The following is a 7961-nucleotide window of genomic DNA, read 5'->3' as shown; positions in this document are numbered from 1 at the left end:
ATATATTCTAGGACCATGTTTCTCATGATTCCTATTAGTGGGAATATTATTCTCATAAATGTGTTTGGTAAAATTTTAACATTTTAAGGAAAAGTCTTTTTAAACTTCTATCAATTATGAAATTGTTATAGAGAAATGATATTTGTACAACCATTTCGTGACAATTTTCATTTTCATACTCATATTATATTTTTATTTTCACTATATTGTTTTGGTTTCCGTGTCAATATCTATTTTTTTGTAAATTTATGGTTATCATAAAAGTTATCACAATTGATTGTTCAAATAATACACAATTAACTAAAGTTTATGGTGGTCAGTGTAATTTCCTCAATAAATAAATATATTTACAAAATGGAATCTTTTTTTTTACAAAACAAAATGGAATCTTAGTCATTCCAAAAAATAAAAAAATAAAAGAAAAAAGAAATAAATACATCAACGCCCCCTAATGTAAATATATAGTGAATGGTGAAGTGATTCTCTCGTAGAAGGTGAAACCTTAGGAGGAGATATCATTAATTACACATATCACATGAGCAAAAATAATGTTAACCAATGTTTTCAAAAACAGAACAGAGATCGAACCGGTGAAACTTTCGAGTTGTTGTTTAATAGGTCGAACGAGATTATTATTAATAAATAAATCAGGGGTGGCTTTGAGCATGGGCGGGAAGAACGGTCGTCTAAGAATTAAGACTATTATTTTCACTTGATAGTTAGTATTATAAAGATATATTTATTTTTCACTTTGCTCAAAAAAAACTATTTTTCATTAGTTTTGATTAATTCTATTGAAAATATATTTTTAAAGAACCTTGATTATAAATGAATATTTTACCACAAAAAATGCAAGAAAAAAACATTTGAATAATTAAAAAAAGTACAACTTTATTGATTTGCCTAGGGTACTAAAAATTTTAGGGCCAGTTCTAAAATAAATAAGTACATGTTAAAAAGAAAATAAATTGTTTTCCTTAGTCTTCAAATGTATATTAGCCATGTTGGGAAGTTAGAGACTCATATGAGCTCACTTACGAAGGTTGTATGAAGAAGCCTTCTTACCAAATGAACTATTGTATTTATGTTTGAATAGTGTAGACATTCTTCCGAAAGGGAAGAGAGCAGACTTAAACTATAAGATTAATACTCCCTCCGTGTCATTAAATTGTCTTTTAAAGATTATGCGCAGTTCAAGGAAATGATTAGTTTGAAGTATCATGCAATTTGTTACAGGAGACGAAACTAGTAAATGGAGGGGATCTTGACTCTTATTTTGGTATATGAAGTGGTTTGATGTTGAGCTCTAGTTCAATGATCCGTATCAAGAACGTTATAGTTTACGAGAATACTTTTGGTTGATATTACTTGAGGACTTCTCACTCAAAGCAACCAAGATTCGGTGGAACTTCTGTAAAAAAAAATAGTGTCAAAACCATTCCTTTTTCTGAGCTATAACTGTTACACTCAACCCAATTTTATCACTTTGAATGATATACATGAGTGTGAGCATAATTCATCTGCCCCATTTGAGTTACCATACAAAATAATAGTTGTAATCATATCTCACGTTATTTACTTATATCAAGCTGGTTTCAATAGCCAAAATTACATTAACCACTTTTCTCCAATAAAATGGTACATGTTAAGAAACACAATAAAATGGTGGTTCACAACCATTTCCTCCAATCCAGTATTGGGAAAATTACAATTCTACTTATTCTTCAAATAACATTCATACAACATTACTAGAAAAGTGAAGAAACACTAAGAGTGGCATCATTACAGTATACCAATAACTATATTACAAAGCATTTATTTTCCTTTCAGAATAACAATATTAAACACACAACATATATGCTTCACAAATTGATTATTTATGTTATTTATACATAACAGAAAACTTTGAACTCCTTTATTTATGTCTGATCAGAACAACTACTCGTTCTTGTACCTTTCTTCAACCAAGTTCCAGATGGTTCAATTGGAGATGCTTAGACAAACTTTTCCTGTGGAAAGTACAAAATAATCATAGGACATGCTTAAGTTTGAGAGAAATAAAATAAACAAAGAAATAAATAAAAGATATGTTTGAGCAAAATAATCATGAAAATAATATGAAAGGTAACACCATGTATAAGCTATTCCCATGTCTTAATAAACCATGAACTTTCATTATTCCTTTTTAAATTTAAATTTTCTGACTAAGATGCTTGAAGTCTTTAATCATCCTAAAATTTAGAAAAATATACACAAATGTTTTGTTTAGAAAATAAAATTATAATATTTACGTAACAGTTTGGTTGTAAGGTCAGTTGGGGATTCATATATAGGCTATTCATGTGTCTTATTATTTGCTTTAAATTAATATTTTTTGAGTAAAATGCTCTAAGTCTTTAGTCATCCTTATCAAAATTGGTCTACAATTTTTTGAGTAAAATGCTCAAGCTTAACTGATTAACAGAAAACCTATAAACAAATTGAGATCACGATATTGGCTAGTAGGCCTAATACACTTATCAAGTAATTACAAATATATCTCTATATTTGTAATGTATTCATGCCTTATTTAAGTGGTTAGACTTTTGACTACAGTATATAACGGTAAGAATAAAGGAGGGAAAGAAAACGTTACCAGCAAGCTTCTAAGCCACCTTTGAAATTTAGTTGCATTGAGCATCATAAACACATACACGGTGTCAATTATATTGTTCAAGAACAGGACGTATTTATGTCTCCAGTTCTGGCTAAGCAGCAATGATCCCCAGAGTCCCCAAAATCCTGTGATAAATCCCAATGCCACACTCAAATAAATTGGCTTTTTATCTTCTTGACTGCTTTCTTCAGGTGTTTCTGGTTTTTTATGTTCATTTTCTTCATCTTCTGGACATACTTTGTCAAGTGGTTTCCCACAAAGATCAGCATTTTGTTGATAACTTGAGGGATCGAAACTCTGTAACTGTGTGCCAATTGGAATTCTTCCAGACAAGTTGTTATCGGACAGATTCAACAAAGAAAGGCGATCAATTAGAGCTAGAGAAGGAGGAATCGGACCAGAGAAGTGGTTTCTTGACAAGTCAAGAAATTCAAGTGATGTTAACCTTCCAATCCTTGAAGTAATTTCTCCGGTCAAATTGTTGCTTGATAAGTTCAATGACACCAATTTTACCAAGTTTCCTATTTGTTCTGGAATGTCTCCTGTCAATTGATTGCTTGATATATCGATACTTCTCAAAATTAGTTCATTATTCTTGAATAGTCGTTCTGCACCTTTCCACATCAACAATGCAACCAAATCATAGCCTTCATAACCAAGGGCAATTCTAAATCCAATTGGGTAAGATAAAGCCAAGATTATGGTTCTATTAGAGAAAACATTTTGAGACATTGCTGAAAAATTCTTCAAGCATTTGAAAATTTGTCCTGATAATTTGTTTTGAGAGAGATCCAACAACTGAATGTTTGTTAAGTAACAAAGACTTTGTGGAAGACTACCATAGAATTGGTTCCTTCGTAAGCTTAACATTTGTAATTGTTGTCCTAACCAATGTGGTATTGGTCCTGAGAATCTATTATCTCCAAGATCTAGCATGATCAGGTTTGAGCAATTTTTTAAGGAGACTGGTAACTTCCCTGTTAAGCTATTGTTGCGCAATATCAATACCTTAAGTTCAAGTAATGATCCCATCGAGGTTGGAACTTCACCAGTCAAAGTATTGTCACTCAAATCTATAAATTCCAAAGCTTTCAAATGACTCCAACAATCAGCGAGTTGGCTTGATAATTGATTCTTTGAAAGATCCAATATACGCAATCTATCAACCGTAGTATTGGTACACAACAACAAATCAGTATCTGAAAACCTGTTCTTGGACATCTGTAGCAATGTTGCACTTCGAAAAAATGGTGGGATTGAACCTTCAAATTGATTTGAATCCAGAATTACTTGAGAATATTCAGAAAACCTTATGGGCAACTTTGGAATTGTGCCTGTGAGATTATTGTAAGAAATATTCATAAACATTTGATATGTTGTTTGATTCCAAAACCACGCAGGAACTACATCTTCGATTCCAGCATTAGAAATGTCCACTAGTTCAAGATGTTTTTGACTCCGCAACCATTTTGGAAAACTAGGTCCCAGAGTACAAGACCTTAAATATAAGGTATTCAATTGAAATGGGGGCACCCAATTTTCACTGAATTTCAGAGTCAATGAATTGGAGCTCAAGTTTAAATCCATTAAACTCGACATGTTTTCAAAGTGAGAGTCTGTGATCACACCTTCAAAACTATTGGAATCCAAGTACAGACTCATTAATTGATCAGGGAATGGAGACTTTTGCATTATCTTGCCATATAATTGATTTTTAGATAGCAGCAAGTTTTCTAAAGCTGAGAATGGTGACATGTCAGGTATCGTGCCAATAATTTGGTTTCTACCCAAATTTAAATCTTGCAACGAAAACTTTGCACACCCAACAGATAAATTTTGAAGTATCACTGAAAGATATTCACTCAACTTGTTGCTTGACAGGTCTAGTGACTTTAATGAACATAGCTTACCAAATGAATCTGGAATTCCACCTTCTAAAGAGTTGGATCGAAATCTCAAAGACTCCAATTTAGTTGGAAGAAATCTGTCACCATCTGGCACCTTCCCACTTAACAGATTATTTGAAAGGCTAATTTCTATTAGAGATGGGAATATTGAGAGGTCTGGAAATTTGCCATTAATTTTGTTGCTGGTTAAACTTAAATCTTGCAATGAGTTTCTAGCACAACCAGATAATTTGAGAAGAATTGTTGAAATGTCTTCATTCAAATTGCTATTATCAAGGAATAGTGAGTGTAAGTTACACATATCTCTAGAAGATTCCAGAGTTCCAATGTGTACATTATTACCAGACAAGTCAAGGATTCTAAGAGAATTAGATAAATTTAATATTGAATGAGAGAGAGAAAGCTCACAACGAGATAGCTTCAATTCTTCTAATTTTTTAAGATTACCAATCATTTGCAGCCAGACATGAGAAGAATTGAGATTTTGTACGTAACTCAAGTCGAGATGGGTTAAAAGAGTGAGATTAGAAAGCCACTCACCTCCAGCATGGCTATTCTTGTCATGAATTTTCAGTCCTTGATTGTCTCCAAGATGAAGCTCCTGTAATTTTGAAAGGCTTCCAAGTTGATGAGGAATGGTTCCAACAAGATCATTCCGACTAAGATCAAGGTACTGCAAATGAGAGAGATTTCCAAGTTGATGAGGGATTTTTCCAGCAAGGGCATAAGTCGAACTGAGATCAAGATGCTGCAAATGAGAAAGATTTCCAAGTTGATGAGGAATGGTTCCAACAAGATCACTCCTACTAAGATCAAGGTACTGCAAATAAGAAAGATTTCCAAGTTGATGAGGGATTGTTCCAGCAAGGGCAAAATTCCCACTGAGATCAAGATGCTGCAAATGAGAGAGATTTCCAAGTTGATGCGGGATTGTACCCTCGAGGCCATTCCATGAAAGATCGAGATATTGCAAGTGCGAAAGACGAGCAAGATCATTTGGAATTCTTCCGCCACGAAATGAACTTTGGAGGTCGAGGAATCTCAAGTTACTTAGAGAACCAAATAATTCTGGGATATTACTTTTTGAAAACCAATTCAAACTTAGGTTCAAATACTCTAAATGCCGCAACTCCATCAATGATGCGTTGATCTTGCCACGAAAAGGACCAAACTGATCGCCATTTAGATCAAGCATTTCAACATGGCCAGTTTGATTGCTACAGATGATTCCTTCCCATGCACAGCAGCCATCACTCTTACTGTCCCAAGTAGGCAAAAGGGAAGTGTTATCTAACACCATGCTTGCCTTCAGCTCGAGGAGAGCATGTTTCTCATTCTCTTTGCAACCACCAGAAACAGAAGCAACATTTTTTGCAGCAGCTACAGCTCCAGAATAGTTGGACAAAAGAATCACAAATTGCGACACAATAAAGATTGCTCCAACTAACTTGATAGAAACAACGGTACTCATCATCTTCATCTTGTTCAGCCTAAGTAATAAATCAACTTATTACTTCTCACATTCATAAACAAAATATTTAAGAGTGGGACTTTATGGGAAGACTTAAATAGAAGAAGACATAGTAAAACCATCAACTAACAAAATGAGAAGAGACTGAAACTAAGAAAACGATTATTTTCTATTTAAATGCCTAAATTAACCGTTTTATGAGTCATCGACTATTATTGTTACTATTACTAATATTTTTGTTTGAATTATTGAAGTTGAGTTACTTATTCAAATTTTAATGTACTTATTTTAACATTACGATTCAAAGAAATTTCTGTAAGATTACCTTATTGTTGACTGAACTGTTTTTTATTTTCTTTTAGAAAACGACCTTATTACTATTTAAGAACAAAATCAAAGACTTAATCAAGCAATTGAATATTATCAACCGCGTTTAAAATTAAAAACTTTACTTTCCTTACTGCATTTTTTAGAGTGCACTGAAGAAAAATCAAAAGTGGCGCAAGTTTACACGGTTTGCACAGAAGAAAAAACAATCCACACTCAGAAGAACAAAAAATAAGCTTGCGCAAGTTTAGTTTCAAAAGCAAATTTATTTCAACACAGATAAATAAAAAATCATGAAAGGTAATTATGAAAGGTAATTTTTATAAAATTTTGTCTAAAATTAATTTGATTTTGATTAAAATTATAGGTATGAATAATATATATTTTGTACTTTCATATTGTGACAAATTAAACTTATCTTTTTTCAATGATACCAACAATATAGAAAATATAACAAATATAATATTAATTCTTATCTTTTTAAATGACACCAACAAAACAATATTCGTAAGATCAAATCTACTTAAGGGAATAATTGGAAGTAGAAAAGGTCATACCAAAATTGTCTACTTCTTTTTATATAGTATAATGATATAGAGGGAGATAAAAATTAAACTTGTGTTCTCAATTATAGTTTAAGGATTTGAATATGCAAATGGTTATTGTAAATGTCAAGCGTTTTCATTTTAGTCACTTTAAAACTATTATTTATTTTATTTTAGTTTTTGTAAATATAGAATATTTTGTTTTGATCTGTGAAGCCCCGATACTTCAAAATGGATGACGTATCGTATCCCCTGCGTATCCTGCACCGATACCTACCCGATACTTACCGATACGTATCAGAAGAGTATCCAAAGATTAAATTTTATTTTTTTAAAAAAATAATTATCCGATACTTCCCGATACGTATCAGGAAAGTATCCGATAATTATCTTGCACCTATACCTGCCCCAATAATTCCCAAATAATGTTACCTAAAATAACTTAACTCTTGAATATATAGTGCTTCTTTTTTGGATCGATATAGTATAACACTAACAATGTTCCTTTTGGATATAATATAGCACTTATGGCGCTCTTTTTGGGATATATTGTGTACTCCCTCCGTCTCTAAATAATGGTCGTTTAAGGTTTATGCACGGGTATTAAGGAAATGATTAATTGTGTTGATTTTAATGGTAAAATTAGTATCATTTACTAAAACACCCTTATTAATTGTAGTTAGTGGAGTAGTTAAGTTGGATGAAATTCAATAAATAAGGGTATAATAATGGAAAAAAATAATAAATGTTGCATTGGTATTCTAAAGTGACAATTATTTTAAGAAAAAGAAAAAATGATAAAAAGACAATTATTGTGAGACGGAGGGAGTATGTAATTGACTAATCATCACTCTCTTAATCGTTAATATTATTTATATTCATGTTGATGTGCTACGAGCCTATGATTGGTTTCTTTTGTTTGTTAATATATTTGCATATTAAAAAAATGGTTATAATTATATTGTACATTTAATTATATAATTTTTTTTATTAACGTATCACAGTCGTATCGTATCTTGATTTTTGAAATTTTCTCGTATCAGCGTATCGGTGCA

General features: G+C 31.9%; 1 pseudogene across 1 annotated transcript; it reads right to left on the bottom strand.

The window, feature by feature from the left end:
- Positions 1-2558: 2558 nt before the first annotated feature.
- Positions 2559-6290, bottom strand: LOC146924404 (receptor-like protein EIX2; annotated as a pseudogene). The gene has a single exon (XR_015011192.1). The product of XR_015011192.1 is annotated as a receptor-like protein EIX2 (transcript).
- Between the last annotated feature and the right edge of the window lie 1671 nt (positions 6291-7961).

The sequence above is a fragment of the Medicago sativa genome, chromosome 5 (genome assembly GCF_051527215.1).
Source record: "Medicago sativa cultivar Bolivia chromosome 5, Bolivia_mono, whole genome shotgun sequence".
In the NCBI taxonomy this organism is placed as follows: domain Eukaryota; kingdom Viridiplantae; phylum Streptophyta; class Magnoliopsida; order Fabales; family Fabaceae; genus Medicago; species Medicago sativa.
Note: the sequence above shows the minus strand (reverse complement) of the source record. Positions and strands in the feature narration are given on the sequence as shown.